The sequence below is a fragment of the Wyeomyia smithii genome, chromosome 1 (assembly GCF_029784165.1).
Source record: "Wyeomyia smithii strain HCP4-BCI-WySm-NY-G18 chromosome 1, ASM2978416v1, whole genome shotgun sequence".
Lineage (NCBI taxonomy): Eukaryota > Metazoa > Arthropoda > Insecta > Diptera > Culicidae > Wyeomyia > Wyeomyia smithii.
Window position 1 is genome coordinate 177337613 of NC_073694.1, and position 19765 is coordinate 177357377.

At 42.0% G+C, this 19765-nt stretch overlaps 1 protein-coding gene across 12 annotated transcripts in view; it reads right to left on the bottom strand.

Annotated features, from left to right (window-relative positions):
* LOC129732556 (suppressor of lurcher protein 1) overlaps nt 1–19765 on the bottom strand; it is a 172231-nt gene that overhangs the window by 91407 nt on the left and 61059 nt on the right. The gene's annotated exons all lie outside the window — the stretch shown is intronic.

Here is a 19765-nt window from a genome sequence, read left to right on the forward strand (position 1 = left end):
CGGCTGTGAGTCAGGACGGATCGGAACATTTTTCATTGTAAACAAATGCGGCCTATTTTCGCTTTTGAATGTAGCTTAAAATACAAATTGATAAAATTCACCCGCGGCAATTTCTTCCCGCCTGATTCGCACAACAGAAATAGCGTTACGCGGTGCGGGTGGAAATAAGGCCCATATCCTTGATTGACGTCAAGACAACGTGGCCGTAAATAAAAGAGTGATAAAAAATTATCGCTAACCTTCACACATACGCGTCGATGGGTGAGAGGAAAAAAACGTCATTTGAATGATCACTGAAATAAATGAGATTTTTTTTTGGTATCCTCGTGCTAAGCCTGAGAGCCGACCGTGGAACGTTTAGAAAATTGCGTTGTGTCTTTCTGAAAGTTCGTACGGGACCTTGTCTGGGTTTAACGCGTTCGTCTTCGTCGATAGTTGAGTGACCACTCGAAGATTGACAAAAGATTGGACATGTCAAGTTCACACACGGTTGTAAATGTATTTTTGACAACGAGAACAATGCGTGACGATGAATATTCCATTTCATTTAGTTTAGCTGCCGTTTTCTAAGAAAATCAGAAACGCTTCACTTTGTCGAATTGAAAGCAATGTTTCAACGATTTTTTTTCGGTTCCGATGCTAAGTTATGGCGAAGAGAACCGAAAGGCTTGGATCCATGTTAACATCCATACGCTGGATTGAGTCGAGAGCGATTAGAAGACCTCTAGGAACAATCATGTAGTTTGACTTTAGTTGTGCTATTCAATTATTTTCGACCTTCCAGTTGGAAAATGTGCAGACGAAAAGCTTTCATAATTTTCTGGTCACTTTAGCCCAGCCACTCTGTCGCCAGTAGGCAATCTAATTGTTGTTCCGAATAATTAACCAGACCGACAGTCCTTTTGGGTCCCAGGTTGATACTTTAAAATTTTATTATATCTGTTATAAGCAGATTGGCGACCCATTCATAAGTTATACCAGGGCAGTAACAAATATATTTTACAAATCGTCTCATTTGGATAATGATTTGAAATTTGTTGAGTCAATAAAGCTAACTCAAATCTGAACGATCAAAGCTAATTTTTCTTCGAAGGTCGCGTTGTGTTTTTCATAATTGAAACAAATAGATATTTCAAAGATATTTTCTATCTGAAGAATCTCGATATCAAATTTAAGTTTAATTTTCGTGCTCAAAAGAGTTTTGCTGTCATATTGTCATGTCAAAAAGTTAAAAACTGTCAAGTTTATTTTCATAAAAGTCAATATTTGAGTCGTTCCGTCTCAAGTGTGCAAAAAAAGAGACAAACGTGTCACCGACCTCCTCAGATTTGGCTCAAATTTTGTGTAACGGTTAATTTAAGGTCATTATGCAAAAATCCCGATTTTGGATTTTTTGGAAAAAAGTGCATTTTCTCGTCAAAAACTCTTGTTTTTTTTAATTATAGCTTCCAAAGCACAATGTTTAGAAATAAATTGATACATGGATTTCAAAGGAAATTAGTTGAGGATTCCAAAATAAAAATAACAATTTTCACCGACAGTGTCTATCATCACTTTATACCTCTGTATGATAAGCGCCAACAAATGAATATGCTTTTCTTGTTTTTATGTTTGGTTTAAAATTAGTTTATTTGACACGGCACGATACATTTTCTGTTTTACTGAGCCAAGTACAATTCGTATTAATTCTACGTTAGCAGGGAAAAGAGGGAGGCTTTTTTTTATTCTCGCGGCCGACTACGAGCTAGTGGGGATTTAAGGTGAGAGGAGGGAAGAAACAATTCTTGCTTAAAACTAATTAAGATATACGACCTATTTGTGTTTCGACTGGTGTTCTTTTTTGTTTTTTAAACATACATTTAGGCTCTTCGTGTTCGTGTCTCCAGCGTCGTATACTGGTATTCTGACAAATAGACAAAAGAATAATAAATTTTAATGTCAGTCTTTTTCAAATAACAGTACAGTTGTGTCATGTACTGGAGATCACCGCTTCCCAGAATGTGTCTAACGGGTACGTTCGGACCTAACATCACAGAATTCGGCACACGACCAAACAACATGCTCGATGTCATGGTAGCCATCGCCACAAACGCAGTGATTACTGTCTACAAGCCCTATACGAAAGAGATGCGTGTTTAACGTGTAGTGATTGGACATAAGTCTGGACATCACGCGAATGAAGTCTCGACCTACATCCAACCCCTTGAACCATGCTTTCGTCGATACCTTAGGAAAAATGGAATGTAGCCACCGTCCCAGTTCATCTGAGTTCCATGATGATTGCCAACTGTTGAGTGTTCTCTGACGCAAAATGCTATAAAATTCATCATAAGCAATTGGTCTTTCATAAATATCGCCATCAATAGCACCCACCTTAGCTAAAGAGTCAGTCTTTTCATTACCCGGAATCGAGCAATGAGAAGGGACCCACGCTAATTTTTATCTGTTAAAGCACTTAAAAACCGCCGTGTTTTCCCCAGGAAATACGGGGTGTGCTTCACAGGCTTCATCGATCGCAGAGCCTCAATGGCACTGAGACTATCTGTGAAGATGAAGTAGTGGTGTATGGGTAGGGTTTCGATGATTCCAAGAGAGTACTGAATAGCAGCAAGTTCTGCGACGTACACGGAAGCAGGAGCATCGAGTTTGTAGTGGACTCATCTAGATTAGATCCGTCAGTGTAAAACCTTTTATCATAACTAACATGTTTAAACTTATTGGAAAAAATCTTAGGGATCTCTTGGGGTCGCAATTGATCCGGGATACCAGAAATGTCTTGTTTCATGGTGGTGTCGAAGAATATAGCATTATTAGATGTATCTAAAAGTGCGACATTGGAGGAATCGTATGAAGAAGGATTAATATCTTGAGCCATATAGTCAAAATATAAAGTCATAAATCTGGATTGAGATTGAAGGTCGACCAACCTCTCGAAATTTTCAATTACTAATGGGTTCATAACTGTGCATCGAATTACGACCGGTAAGAGAGATTCCAAAAACGATGTTTCAACGGAAGAATACCCGCTAACACTTCAAGACTCATCGTATGGGTCGACTGCATGCAACCCAAGGCAATACGCAAACAACGATATTGTATTCTCTCTAATTTTATAATGTGCGTGTTCGCGGCGGAGCGAAAGCAGAAACAGCCGTACTCAAGAACTGACAATATCGTTGTTTGGTATAACCTTAGAAGGTCTCCTGGGTGAGCACCCCACCAAGTTCCGGTAATCGTACGGAGAAAATTAATCCTCTGTTGGCATTTTTGTGTCAGATACCTAATATGACAAGCCCAGGTGCATTTAGAGTCGAACCAGACCCCGAGATATTTAGCGACTAAAACCTGAGAGATCGTTTTACCCGTTAGTAGGAGCTGCAGCTGAGCTGGGTTATGCTTCCTAGAAAAAACGACCAGCTCAGTTTTCTCCGGAGAGAATTCGATACCCAGCTTAAGAGCCCATTCAGACAAATTGTATAAGGTATCTTGCAATGGTCCTAGCCGATCGCTAGCCTCGCTACCAGTAATGGATACAACGCTATCGTCTGCAAGTTGCCTTAGCGTGCATGAATTTGCAAGACATTCATCGATGTCATTGACGTAAAAATTATATAAGAGAGGACTTAAACATGAGCCCTGGGGGAGGCCCATGTAACTAATTCAGGAAGTTGTCGAATCGCCATGTGAGAAATACATATGCTTTTCTGACAACAAATTGAGCAAAAAGTTATTCAAATTTGGTGAAAGTCCCTGCGAATAAAGTTTCGCGCTTAAAACTTCTACAGAGACAGAGTCAAAAGCCCCCTTAATATCCATGAACGCAGAAGCCATTTGCTCTTTTCGAGCAAAGGCTAGTTGAATTTTAGTAGAAAGCAACGCTAGGCAATCGTTCGTCCCTTTGCTCCGGCGAAAGCCAAATTGAGTATCTGAAAGTAACCCGTTTGTTTCGACCCATTTGTCTAACCGTAAGAGGATCATTTTCTCCATTAATTTCCGGAGGCAAGAGAGCATCGCAATCGGCCTATATGAATTGTGATCAGAGGCAGGTTTCCCGGGTTTCCGAATAGCAATGGCTTTTACCTCCCTCCAGTCATGCGGAACAATATTTAGCTCAAGAAACTTGTTGAACAAATTCAACAAGCGTCTTTTTGCAGAGTCGGGTAGATTCTTCAACAGGTTGAATTTTATTCTATCTAACCCTGGAGCCTTATTGTTGCACGACAGGAGAGCCATTGAAAATTCCAACATCGAAAATGGAGGCTCTTCCGTAGTTACGTAGTTACGCGTCGCGAAAGGTTTTCTGTTCCGGTACAGAGTCCGGACAGACCTTTTTGGCAAAATCGAGTATCCAGCGATCTGAATACTCCTCGCTTTCATTCGAAACGTCACGGTTCCGCATGCGCCTGGCGGTATCCCAAAAACAGTGCCGTACTCCCGGTAGTCCTCATACGCCGCGGACCTTCGCGCGTACAGCTCAGAGCACTCTTTGTCCCACCATTTGTTGGGAGAGCGCTGTCTAATCGTTACCCCGGGTATCGGTTTCGTCTGAGCTTGAGTCGCGGCGTCGATTATCAAGCCAGCTAAGAACGCGTATTCTTCCTCCGGAGGAAGTTCCTCGTGAGTCTCGATAGATTCCGCTATAATAGACTCATAACGCTTCCAATCAATATTACGTGTAAGGTCGTAGGAAATATTGATTGGGTTCGGGGGAGTTGAACCATTAGCAATTGATATAACGATTGGAAGATGATCACTACCGTGGGGATCGTTGATTACTTTCCTCTGGCAATTTAACGCTAGTGATGTCGAGCAGAGGGATAGGTCAAGCACGCTTTCACGTGCTGGAGGATTAGGTATACGTTCCCCAGTATACAAAAGTGTCATATTGAAGTCGTCGATCAAGTTACAGATTAAAGAAGATCGGTTGTCGTCGTACAGCGACCCCCATAGCGAACAGTGAGAGTTAAAATCTCCCAAAATCGAAAAAGGCGCGGGAAGCAATTCTGCTTTATCAAGGAGTCGCTTCTGTTCAATCCGCGCGGACGGGGGAATATATAACGAAACAAGGCAAAGGTCTTTTCCATTCATATTCGTTTGAATGGCAACAACTTCAATATTCGAGATCGAGGGGAGGTCGATTCTGAAAAAAGAATAGCACTTTTTGATCCCTAAAAGTACCCCTCCACCGTGTGAGTCTCGATCTCGACGAATTTTGTTGAAATCGTGGAAATTAAGTTGGTCATTTGAATTGAGAAAAGTTTCACAGAGCGCGAACGCATCACAATTGTATGTGTTTATCAAATGTGAAAATAAATCGAATTTGGGGATGATACTTCTGCAGTTCCACTGTAACACAGTGACAAAATTCCTAACCTCTTTCGACGTTTTAGTCATCGAAAGATACGATAGGTGGAATGAGGGGCCAAGTTGCTGTGAGTTGCTTCAAAAAGGTTTTCACTGTAGGGAGAAAGGCAAGAAGAATGTTTTGAAGGGGATCTGGTATGTTGAATGTTTCAAATATCCAGTCCACAATATCAGAGAATTTTATGAACCCTGTTTCTTTTATGTCTTCTGATCGAGAAATGGGTGCACGAGGGGTTTTTGGTGCCCCAGGAAGCGGTGGGTACTCCTGGTTTGATTTGAAATTAAAACCGGGGGGGTACTTGCTTTGGTTTTTCTTCACCGCTTCCTTTCTGTGTTGTCTAATTGGTCATTCCGCAAGGGGTTATCTTACGACCTTTGCGAGAAAGATTAGGAGAGTTGAGCATTCTCCTCTTCCTAGATCCCTCTGGCAAAGCAAAGGAACACCCTTCGACGGGATCGTCAGATGTACCTTCATCAGTTGGTAAGAAGGAAAAGATGTTTCCTGTCGAGGGTGGCTCAGCCCTCTTAAGCATTTCTGCAAAAGAGCGCTTTGATCGTTCCTTAAGGGAACGCTTAATTTTTTCCTCGCGCTGTTTGTACGCGAGACATGCCGGAAGGTCATGCCGAGTTCCCTCGCAATAAAGGCACTTTTCAGTATCCCCACTGCAAGCGTTCTCAGCATGATTGCCTCCGCACTTGCTACAGCGTGCCTTGTTGCAGCAGTAGGTGGCTGTGTGACCTAACTGCTTACAGTTTTGGCAATGCATGACCCGCGATACGAACAGGCGAACAGGTAGACGAACCCTGTCCAAGCGGACGTAGTTCGGCAGCGCGGATCCGGCGAATGTTACTCGGAAGGAATCCGAAGGAATCCGAAGGAATCCGAAGGGAGGAATTTCTTCTTCCCTTCTTCGATGGATACTGAATGCAATTGCTTGCAATCCAGTATCTTTACACTTTGCATCAAGAGGTTTTTAAAACAGCCAACTCCATGACGCAAAATGTCATCGACAGTGAGATTCCCCTCGGTAACCACACCGTCGATTTCTACATCCTTGGCAGGGATGTACACGCGATACTCTCTCGTGAAGAGCTCGTAGCCAGCAATCTCGTTTGCTTGCTTCAAGCTACTCACGACAACTCGCTGTTTGTTCGGCCTCACCTTCGTAATCTCGGTTACGGCCGAAAAATGTTTTGCCAGGTCTTTGCCAATTTGAATAATATTCAATGGCTTCTTTATGGGCCGGAAAAAAACAACGTAGGGACCGCCAGCGGCATCTGGGTAAGCTTTAACCCGTACTTCCGGTACTCTTGGTACAGGACTTGGCAAAGGGGAGGGCACTGGGGAAGGTAGGGGTGTGCTGATGGGAGATATTTCAATTTCTTCCCCGTTTGTTTGCACATCCAGGAAAAGTTGCACCTGCATGTCGTCCATTTTGCGGGAGCGTTACGCTCTACCGCACACAAACGATAAATATTCGAATTTGGGGGGGGGGGGGGGGGGTTCAAGTAGTTGATATTAAATTTTGAAAACAATTTTTCAATCTACAATGGATCAAATAAAAAAAAGACAGTAATACTAATACTAATAACAATAGTAATAATAATAATAATAATAATTATAGTAATAATAATAATAATAACAATAATAATAATATCAATAATAATATTAATAATAATATTATAACATAGTAATAATATTGATAATAATAGTAAAAATTCTAAAGGTAATACTTCACCGAACGTCTAAGTCACGACCTCACGGCTGTTAGTTGGATTAATCAAGTGTCTCCGCAGAACAAACAACGATGATCCAGCTTCGTGTTGTGACACAGTGGCCGTATCTTACACGCGACCTTGTAGATGCCACTTGTAGTTGACTTCCACTCTCTCGATCGTATGGTGGTCCGTGCTGCTAGCGGGGTAGCAGCGGTGCGGGAGAATTATTCTTGCTGATATATCAGCTGCGTATCGAATCACTGGCGGGGTAGCCTGTCCCTACCAGTGTGCAGATGTTTCTGCCGGTATACAACAGGCTATTGTTATCACGCAGCACAAAAAGTAATCGACAAAAAAAAAAAAACACCTGTACGATAACTCGTGTATTGTTATTTTGCGAACTCAAACGGAGATAAACAGTTTGCGTCTGATCGAGACGAAAGCAAAACAACGAATGTTGTTTTTATGTGAATTTCAAAAATTAGAATTCAAATTAAAAATTTTAAAGTTTCTTAAGAGTATTTCTCTTAACACCTCTACGTAATAGGTGTTATTCGGGTAAAATTTTCTCAGCAACACGATGCAATTGTCGAAATTGAAATCAAAATATACTTATTGGCTGATAAATGCAATTTAATTTTTAAACTGTAAAAATAACATATCAGACAATACTGCCGGTCAAAATTGTTATTTTAGCGGATTTCTTGAATAATTTACTTCAAATGAATGTCTATAATCAAGTCAGTTTCAGAGATATTAGCAGAATCGGGTAACGGGGGTATTCTGACCCGGTTTTGGAAGTGACTGCACAAATTATTTAAAAAGATGATTTTTTCGACATCGATTTATTGGAAAATATCCAAGAAATTCAAAAATTTCTTTAAAGTACTAAAACATAAAAAAATTCGGACTTATCATATTTTAGATCATCAACGATCTTTTTAACGTAGCAATAGTGAATTTTAATTGACCATCCTTCTGCCGTGAAGTTTTCGTAATTTTAGGCATCTGAAAATAAAAAGATCGGGTTTAGAGCGAGTTTGTAGGCAATTGAATTGAAAAATAATTAGCCGTAAATCACTACAGTCTACCTTCCTGTCCAGCGCCAATCGACCGAATCGTAAACAAAGAGCTGTCAAAGTTTGGTTAGATGGCTTGGCCAAAATATGTTCGTTTTGGCCATGCCCTAGCTATTATTTTACCTTCTTTTTCCCACTTGTTAGAGTATAAAAACAGTTCCTATGGTATTCTATTGATGTTATTATGTTTGAAAAGCATACATATTTGTTACAATAGCTTTTGGAAGTTGACTGGAATATTACCATTTCCTCTTAAATTTTTGTCGGCTCTGGCATGATTTTGAATATGTATGAACTAATTCCAAAATAGTGCTACCTTGAGTCAGTATTTTGCCGAACACTTCAGCGTAGTATAATTCTTAGATATGGTATTTCAATGGTACACACATAGTTTTCTAATATTCATCAAATTTGTCAGATAAAATGCGTACAATTTTCGAGGACGGGCCAAAATACCCCCGTTACTCTAACAATAAGAAATACCATAGCTCGAGTTCTGCTCATAATACCTCGAGGTGATAAGTGTTGTTCATGTGAAATTTTCTTAGGAACACGATGGAATCGTTTAATTTGAAATCAAAATATACTCATTTACGAAAAGTGCAATTTTATTTTTCGAATGCAAGAACAAGACAAATGGCAACACTGTCGCTGAATCCTCAACTTATTTTCTTCAAAATCCATGTATCAATTTATTTCTAGACATCCTGCTTTTGCAGCTATAACCGCATCAGACGATGTGAGGACATTGGGCGACAGGAAGCTCCAAAGGATGCTGAAGAAGAAGACCGAGGGAAAAGTGGCTACATCGCTGCGTGCGCTCGGCCGTAAGATCGGTGCAACCGGTCAAACAATGAAGAAGTACTTGGCCAACATGGACATTAGAGTGGCCATTTTTGTAACATCATGCGATTTCGATGAGCACCGGGCGGAAAAAGTTTCCTTTTTACTCCAAAAATAAGTCATGAAAATTTGAAGTTGATCCGAGTTCATTGAATGGACCCACAAAACGCTTGTATCTCATAATAATTGCTGTTTTTTATCTTTTTATTAAGTTTTTTGCCTTAGTTTTTTAAATTAGTTGTATATTTTGTGTCGAAATATTCTTTAATCATAAAATCATATCATTAGGGATTTTCACATGTTACGTAACGCTAAATTTTAGCAATTTTGAATACTTTCCATCCCTGAATAACACAATTTTGCATGGGGGCCTCGCACCATGGAACTCTTCATTGAATATCCCCTTCTTCTGAGCACGTTACGTAATAAATGAATGACCTCTTGTATTCGTTAGAGGATTTGAAGCTGCCATTCAGTGATTATATCCCTGGTGAACCGTCACAATCGGATTGGTGAAGCAAAATTATTAGAGTTATCAAGAGCTTTTTGTATGGATTTAATGTTAGTTTTAGTATTATTATTGTTTTTTTTTCTATGAAACAGTTCAGCACAAGTTATCTAAATTCATTAGGACGGTGATTTTTCTCAAATATAGTCGGTAGATCTCATGTTGATCGAATTGCAATTCCTATGAGTTATGATGGAACAGCAAAGTTCTTAGGCGCGCTTAAAATTGATTTAAGCTTCTGCAAAAATATCGCCTAAGAAGTTGATAATACGCTAGTGAATTCGAATATTTCGGAAAAGTTTCGAAAACTAACCAATATTACTTGTCTTCTTCATATCTATGAACTTCTATGCAAAATATATTACATGGCAAAAGCATCGGACCATAAACACCTTTCTTCAACCATTTTACAAGAGCATCAAAGGGAATCATTCACAGCTTCAATGATCTAAAAGCTCACTCGAAATGGTTCGATGAAGATTGCAATCAAAATTGAGCAATTTTATGCAACCAAGTTCGCGGCTATTATGAAGTGCTCTTGGAGTAAGCATTCACATTACTTGGTTGTAAAGTGACCCTTTCTCACTTATAACACGCAAGATTCATGGTAAAAAAAAATAAAAATATTGCCTGCGAAAATGTTTGCTCTGATCATTGATAAATTGCATTCGAGACATGTCCCTTTTTATAGTCAAACATCACATTCAGGTGTTTTTCGGGTGTATGAATGCTATTCAATGTATGATTCAAGTTATGAATTTTCTACATGATTCTTTCGCATATATCGAAATTGATAGTCGTTTCAGACGCTGTAACTAAAAAGATGAAGAATTGCTTGTGGTATTTAAGCGCAGAATAAGTTGGATTGGCTTGATATCCCGCTTGAAATTAAACAAAAATTGATCAGGCGTTTAAAAGCGAATGGTCCTTAAGGGGAAACGGCATTGAGGCCACAAACAGCCAATTTCGAGCCACCACTTCGAATTTTCAGAAGCACAAGACTCGGAAATAGATAATGCATTCCCTGTTAAAACGCTACTTTATGTTTGCTTCACCGCAGCAAATATAAAACAGCGTTTTCACAGATGACGCATTACCTGTTACCTAGTCTTGTGTCTTTGAAGATTCAAAGTGGTGGCTCGAAGTCGGCCATTTTTGGTTCCAATACCGTTTGGCCTTAAATAGCTGATGTCGAATGTCGCAAACAATAAAATCCTGAACAGTTACTAGTATATAATTTATGCCATCTCGTTTTGTACAAAGCCAATGCTTTCTTTTCGAGTTTTGAACTTAAAATTGATTTTGTCGACCGTGACCCAGCCGAATAAAAAAATAATGAGGAATAGCAAACTTCTTTCAACAATTATTCGCTATAAACGACGCCACAGAACATGGTGTTAAATTCATGAAAAATTCTAACCGTGTTCCAACACATAATGAAGACAAATTTCAGTTCATACTGAATCTTGTTGATTCATGCCGTAGAAATACCCACCTCATTCAAATTTCGAACTTTTCAACAAACACCAAAAGTTTTAGATTATTTTAAACTAAAATTAGCATAAACATATAACGGTTTTATAAAAACATAAGTGTATTTGAATACGTTTATCGAGAGATATTCGTTAAAAAAGAAAAAACTCCGTACAATTTTCATGTAAATCGATCAACTTCAAATATTCGTGGCTTATTGTAGAGGTCAAAAGGAAACTTTTTCAGCCCGGCGCTCATTAAGATCGATAGGCTACTCTATTGCATATTCAATTTTAGGGTGCTTTTTCGCCGCGTGCTGATAGCTCGCTCCATAAGTCCAATTTAGAAAAACGATGTATGACAAATTTGTAATAGAGCGGGGGCCTAGCGTGGTTGGTAACGTCTCCGCCAACCACGCTCGACGCCTGGGTTCGAATCCCACCGCCGACATAGGTGTCGATGGTTGTGAGGTGGCGTGATCCACTCACAACCAACCCAACTGGTCTAGATTCAATCCTAGCCGACACCGGGAGATTTTCTGAGGCGAAAAATCTCTGGGATCACGCCTTCCATCGCATGAGGTAGTAAAGCCGTTGGCGCCGGTCCGTTAGTAAACGGGTCGTGAATTAGGGTCCTGGGTGGAGTCGCCTCCCCGGGCGTCGGTGATTGGCACAACAACAGTGGCGGAACTAGATCGACGGAAAATAAGCGAGAATAAAAAAAACAAATTTGTAGTCCTTAATTAGTACTACAAGTTTGGCGAATAGTGCAATACTTTAATTCTGATGCCTGAAGCGTAAGAGCCCATATTCAGTGCAATATTCAGTAAATAAAGGGTGTCCACGATGAAATTGCCTCACCATGAAATTGCTCTAACTTTTTAACCGTTGAGTAGAATTTAATGTAAATTTGGGTGGATTTAGTTCATAGTGCATTATTTACATCCTGCAAGTTTTAAAGTCCTGTGATCAAAACTTACGGAAATGGAGTCGAAAGAACAGCTCGTACGTGATAAAATCTTGCGCATTCATCACGAGAACAAGGATCTCTCGCATCGTTCCATCGCTAAAACGTTGAGAATCGCGAATTCCACGGTGTCGCGAGTGATTAAGCGGTTCGAGGAACGATTGACCACCGATCGGAAGCCCAGAAGTGAAGGAAAAAGTATTCCGTACAACACCAAAAATCACAACCGCGTAGTTGGGGCCTTCAACCGAAACCCGAACGCCTCCGTTCGGGATGTGGTTAAGAAGCTGCACCTAAGCCGAAGTTTTGTCCATAAGGCCAAAACTAAGGCTGAGCTTCGAACGGTACAAAAGGCCCCTAATCGCGACGAGAAGCAGAACAAGTCCTCCAAAACACGTGCCAGGAAGTTATACCTCAACATGCTGACGAAAGTTGAATGCTGCATCATGGATGACGAAACATATGTGAAGGCCGACTTCAAACAGATCCTCGGTAACCTGTTTTTCACGGCCAAGGATAAGTTCAGCGTTTCGGAGCATGTCCGCACTCAGGAGATGTCCAAATTTGCGAAAAAATTCCTGGTTTGGCAAGCCATCTGCACGTGCGAGAAGCGGAGTGCATCTTTCGTGACCCAGGACACGATGAACGGACAGGTGTACATGAAAGAGTGCCTCCAGAAGCGGCTGCTTCCTCTCCTGAAGGCCCACAACGTCCCAACAATCTTCTGGCCGGATTTGGCCTCATATCACTACTCCAAGGACGTGCTGAAGTGGTATGCGGACAATAAGGTCAATTTCTTGCCGAAAATGTTCAACCCTCCCAACACTCCGGAGCTCCGCCCCATCGAAAAGTACTGGGCGATTATGAAGCAGCACCTTCTTAAACAACCTAAGGTAGTGAAGACAGTCGAGGAACTGAAGAAAGTATGGGTTTACATGCTAAAAACGGTTGATTCACAGGTTGTGCACAATCTTATAGCCGGGGTTAAGGCCAAGGAGCGGGCATTTGCGTATGGACTGTTAATAAAATACGTGTAAAATGAAGCTTAATAGTTATTTTTCAAGCCTTGAAAATTTGATGGCAATCGGATGAAAACTCGAATTTTGCGAATCAATTTTGTGTGTGGCAGTTTCATCGTGGACACCTTTTATTAGCGGTGAATATTATAATATTCACCGCGAATATTGGCTTGGCATCCCGCTGAATATGGGCTCTCACACTTTAGGTATAAGAGTTAGAGCATTGCTTTCTTCAGCAAACTTGTGGCATTACTTTAGGACTGCAAGTTTGTCGTACAGTACAGTTTAAGTATTGTACTTGTGGAGCGAGCTATCGTCACGCGGCCAATTAAATGTAATGGACACCGCAACATTGAATATGCAACCTTGGTTAATACTCCCGCACAGTCCCAGATGGATTTGTGTAAGTCAACATGACACCCCGGAGCGTCGAAGGGCAACAGTAGGTGCCGGCCAACTCAACTCCAGGCAAAACTTGAACCCTCACACATCTGTATTCCATCTAGTAAAGATTTCACGATCGCTAGATGTTGGAGTTCCACATTCTCTAATCGGCACTTTGAGCAAACCACCGACTTTCTCCAGACAGGACATGGACAGAACTGTAAAAGAGAAATACAGTTGGAACCATAGACAAACTAACAACAATTTCTACTCGGTTGCCCCTGGAGTACCCCGAACACCGATCCAAATCGACACCTATCTTCACACCACTAGCTCTATCGATAGCCGGTAGGTCTCAACATGCCAAAGGACACCGGTCTTAGAGAGGAGATCACTGGACCTCGTCTTTTACTTGGTGACTCTAATAATCATCATCCAAAGTGGGGTAGCCAAGAGGCTATCTTAAACGACGGTTCTTCTACCCGATAGATAGCGACCACACACCGACTTTCATTAACAACATATCAGCAGAAATTCAAGACAACCAAGCCGACAGCATTCCCGAACTCATGGACCTCATAATTCGAGCAGCAAAACTAGACTGGTTACCGGACGGCTGTGATGGAAAGCCCTCCGTGCATGAACGGGAAGCGACGAGCAACAGGTGTAACCCTGAAGATTTTTTTTTTTTACAGTTCTCTGTATGCCTGAAGGGCACTGGGTACTGAAATGCCACTGCGACATTCTTGCTGATTGTCTTTTGTGGCGGGCCCTGATTGCTGTGCACAGGTTACGGATTGTTCGTACTCATTGATGGAGTAGAACTGTTTTGTTGTAAACCTGTACCCCAATTAGGTACACCATAGTTGATGAAACTAATGACCTGCTTGGGATTGGAGCTGCATGCTTGGTATGGAGTTAAAAGGTAACTTCCTAAGAAGTTGTACTTAGATGAAGCAAGAGCTTCGCAAGAGCAAAGCAAATGCTCCGAACTCTCTGGTTCAGATTTGCAGAATCGGCAGGTGTCGTTCAACACTACGCCGATTTTCTTTCAATGATAAAAAGCGGATTATGATTCAATGATAAAAAGCGATTATCCGTAGGGGATTTAGACTAAGTAGCTTTCTGGCGGTTCCAAGGTTCGGATAGATAAATTGTTTAGCTTGTCTACAACCTTGTGCCTGTTGCCATTGGGATACTATTTCTAGCCTTTCCCAAGTTAGTAGTTCGCTTTTGATAGCGGGAATGGACGTACCCAGAAACGGCTCGGGGCCAATAAACCGCTGAGCTGATCCCTGTCTTGCTAGGTAGTCAGCGTGTTCATTACCCTCGACTCCGCAGAGTCCGGGCACCCAAAACAGAATAACTGAATTCTGTCGGGAAAGTTCCCGTAGAGTTTCAGTGCATTCCCAAAAAAGTTTGGAAGCGCGTTTGACGGACTTAAGTGCTAGTAGTGCTGCTTGACTGTCCGAGAATATACCGATTTTCGCATGTCTGTAGTTGCGTTGCAGACATATTTTTGCGCAGATATATATGGCATATACCTCTGCTTGAAAAACGGTGGGCCATTTTCCCAGGGAAAACGTTTCCTGATACCGGGTCCGTATATACCAGATCCGGTTAGGGATCCCATTTTCGAGCCGTCCGTATAAAAACTGACGATGCCAGGTGGAAGATTAGGCCCTCCATTGTTCCACTTAGAGCGGTTTGTTTCAATCACTCTATATGGAATATCCATGTTGGTCCTAACGTCCATCCAGTCGGAGACTGTGGTTAATAGCGGAGTTAGTTTGAACTCCCTAAGTATGCGAAGGTGGCCGATTCGGTCCCCTTCAAGTATGGTTTTCCTCCTTTGCAACCTTAGAGCGCCAAGCTCTGCTTCCTTTTTCACATGAAGATGTAGAGGTAGTAGGCAAAGCATAGCTTCCATGGCTGCAGTTGGAGTTGTTCGCATAGCGCTGGTAACCGAAAGACATGCAAGTCTTTGAACTTTTTTGAGTTTGGCTTGCGCAGTCACTTCGTTCACCTTAGGCCACCACACTAGGGCAGCATAGGTGATTCTTGGTCGGGCAATGGTCTTGTAAGACCAGAGTGCCAAGTCTGGTTTCAGTCCCCAGGTCTTACCGAACAGAGTTCTGCAGGCCCAGATCGCTGAGATCGCTCACTTAGCGGCATGATCCAGTTGTGCAGACCAGTTCAGATTCTTGTCCAGAATAATTCCGAGATATTTGACTTCATTGCTGAAGCCCAGTCTAACTCCATTCAGTATTGGAGGAGTGATGGAGATCGTCCTTCGTCTGCCGAATGGAATTAGGACTGTTTTTAAGGGGTTTATGTTTAGACCCTCCTGTAAACACCATGACATGGTGGTATTCAGAGCCGTTTGCATTCGGCTCGACAGAGTTGCGTCATCTTTACCTCTGACGATGAGGACGATGTCATCGGCGTATCCAATGACCTCGTAACCAAGCTGTGAAAGCTTGTTGAGAAGTGCGTCGACAACTAGTGACCAGAACAAGGGCGAGAGAACTCCTCCTTGCGGGCATCCCTTGATCACTGACATTGTTACAGACGAATCTCCCAAGGTTGCTGTGATCACTCTGCTAGAGAGCATTGTGTGTATCCAGCTCCTTGAAGTGTGGTCGATTCCCTTATGAGAAAAAGCCGTATCAATTGATGCAAAGGACGTGTTATCGAAGGCCCCTTCAATATCAAGAAAGGCACATAGCGCCGTCTCCTGATAACTCAGGGACTTTTCAATCAACGTCACTAAGCTGTGAAGAGCAGTTTCTGTTGACTTGCCGCTTTGATAGGCATGTTGGTTCCTGTTCAGCGGGGAGTCTTTGGTAAACTCATCACGGATATATTTATACATTATTTTCTCCGTCAACTTGAGAAGCGATGAAGTCAGACTTATGGGTCTGAAAGTTTTAGGTAGGGTTTTGTCCTTTCTTCTAACTTTGGGGATAAACACTACCTTCACCTTTAGCCAGTTATCCGGAATATGACCCAGGATAAAGCTGGCTCTGAAGAGGTTTATGAGTTCGGACATGATAACTGCGGCCGATTTTTGTAGAAAGATGGGTAGTATGCCGTCTGGACCAGGAGACTTCATAGGGTCGAATGAGCTTAGAGCCCAACCTATTGAAGCTTCCGTGAACAGTCGACGGGCCAGCAGGATGGATTCCCGAGACGCCATATGTCTCGAATTGTCCTGCCGCGACCCATCACTATACAGTTTTTCGGTCTCTGTCGATCCAGGAAAGTGGGTGTTTATAAGAACCTCCAACGTTTCCTTGGTAGTGACAGTGAGGCATCCATTCTCTTTCCTCACCTGTCCTAAACCGTTAGTATGGTCTTTGGACATCGCCTTTTGGAGCCGCGTAGCTTCCGGCAGAGTTTGGATTCTTTCACAGAAACTAACTCTGGATTTCCGTTTAGCCTTGCGTAGCTCGGCGTTGTACTTAGTGAGGGACGCCCTGTAGTCGTCCCAGTTAGACGTGACTTTTGCCCTGTTGAACAACCGCCTAGTTTCCCGACGAAGGTCACTAAGTTGATCATTCCACCAGGGTACGTCACGGCATACTGACCGCTGTGTTAGTGGACAGTTAGCGTCGAAAGCATCCATGATTCTGTTTTGTAGATCATTTGCTGCCGAATTCAGGTCAACTGAATTTCGAATGTTTCTGTTACTGAAAGTTCGTGAATCAGGTGTTCCTTAAAGGATTCCCAATCTGTACTCTTAGGATTTCTGAACAGCTCTCTTTTCAGAGGGTTAGCCTCTATATTAAAAACGATGTGTCTGTGGTCCGACAAACTAGTTTCATCGGAGACATGCCAATTTTTAATCCTTTCAGAAATAGAGGCGCTACACAGAGTGAGATCAAGGACCTCCTGTCTGATAGCGTTGATAAACGTGGGGTTATTTCCTACATTACATACATTGACATCGTTAGAAGTAAGGTATTCAAGTAGGTACTCACCCCTGGTGTTGGTGTCCGAGCTGCCCCAGATCGTGTGGTGAGCGTTGGCATCGCAGCTGATCAGAAACGGCTTGTTGATGGCCTTGCAGTACCGCACGAGCGCAGCAACTTCGGGTGGCGGTATATCACCTTGGTCGCCCGGGAAGTAGGCCGACGCGAAAACCATTTCCTGCTTTCCTCTGGTTGTCGGTACCTCAACCGTGACGGCAACGACGTCGCGTTGGATAAATTCTGTAATAGGTGAAAAATTTAGTTCTCTATTTAGCAGAATTGCAGTCCTTGGTTTGGACTGCGTGTCACAGTAGATTAACCTACCTTTAGGAGCGTTAAGTCCGAGAACTTTGGATTCGTTGATCCACGGCTCCTGGATGAATGCAGCCGCTAGCTGCTCTTTGGCGAATCTCCTGCAAAGAACACCCGAGGCGCCTTTTGCGTGATGGAGAAACCCTGAAGATACAGGGCAGTTTTATTCAAGATAATGGCTTGTGAACCGAATGAATCGATAGAATCTTTTCACAAAACTGGTGGCATAGTGTGATTAATTGGTTATGAGGTTAGTCAACAGATGGCTGAAACACTTCTTGAAATCTAATAACCGTCTCGACCATCGTCAACGCGCTATTCGGTTCAAACATGGAACGGGAACTTACTTCGTGGTCTTAAGAGAGATGCATTCCGTGTTCCGTAAGCTGCCGAAAAATATATCTATTCTGGTATATGTGGATAACATCAAGGCAATATCTGTTCACCATACAAATAGTAGTTGACTGGTTCGTGGCTGAAAACCTTTCTGGACTCTATACTTCTTTATGGAATAGGAACCACATGCAGTGCCTTGGAGAGCTTGTCGCTAGCGTCAAACGAAAGAGGATTTCAGATCGCTATCCGAGACACCTTTCCCCCATTACGCACAGACCGCAGTCTGAGGCAACTGACACGTATAAATCAAAACCTGGAATGCATGAAAATGACGGCATCGGAACTTTTAAAAGAAATATATCCACACTGTACACACAGATCCACAGACGGTTCAAACGCATGCGAAAGGGTTGGATTCGGCACTTATTAAAACCTCGAAGACAGATTTTATCACTTTCCGTACATTACCATGGTTTTCACAGTGGAATCTATCACATTTTTTGCAGCATACTCCATCTGGAGCATCAATAGGCATCATCAATGATTACTCAGTGCGATGCAGGCACTCGAGACTAGCTCAGCCTGTCATTTTTGGATCCGGGCGACTCAGAAACTGGCAAATGCGTTTTTGAGATAATTTATTTACTCATTTTCTTGAATTTTTTTTTCAGCGTTCTATATTTTGATCGATTATCTTAAACCCTACCAAAGGCGTCACTCCAATCAAACAAACCGTTCTGGCTTAAAAAATATGTTTACTCAATGCCATTTTTTTAGATTACTGTCTCAAAAATCAGTCATAATTAAAAAAAACTTACAGTACCTAATTTCAAATTTCTAAAATGACAAAAGGAATTTAAAATAGAATTTTTTTATCCAATTGCTCCGTAGTAGTTATATGGAACAGTGTAACGAATCTGTTTTCTAATATAGGAGAATGGGATTATTGAAGATTTGAGTGTAAATTCCCTTCCTAAGAGGAATCCATTCCATTTATTATTAGACTGATTTGGTCGAGGATTTGGTTAAAAAATATGAGTTTATCTCTAGTTTTTGATATAGTTGTCAATTTTTCATGAGTGGATGTTATTCGTTCTTGAGAAATTACCAAGTCAGAAAAACAAAGAAATTTATTTCACAAGTCTTGTCCTGTTATAACCAAAAAAGCTATCCAATAACACCAACGCATTATGCTACCAAAAGTGTCGAATACCAAACTCTAACGCCTACTACTTGTTCAATAAAACAACAAATCTATCTGTCAACACCCGCTGCCACATATGCTTTCTGTTCTATTCATGGTGGCGCGAAACCGTCTGCTGAGGTGTAATTCGCCAACTTTGATTGCCCTTGAATCACCTCGCTCTCTTTGTTACAGTTTTCCTTTTCCGCGTTGCACCGCGTCGTAATCAACACCGGGATTCAGAGAAGTACGAACGAACATTCCTTGGCGATCGACGCTCTGCGTCGAGCTGGGAAGGGAGGAAGGGGGCCTTTGTGATGTATTTGCTCTCGAATTCCCGATCACCGACCGACCAGCAGCGCACACAACGTGTACCTGGCGGAACGTGATCTTCACCTCTTTAGTGGCGCGAGAGTTTGGTTGGGTGGGTATTTTGAAAATCAATTCCCGATCCAAAGTCATACAATCTTTAGCTCATTATGAAACACACACACATACACATACAAACTAGACGACTGTTGCAGTAGTTCGTTTAGTTCGTTAGGGCGATCGCGCATCGGTTGGGTTCCGTTCACGCATCACAGCGGCGAGTGTGGTTGAGCGTT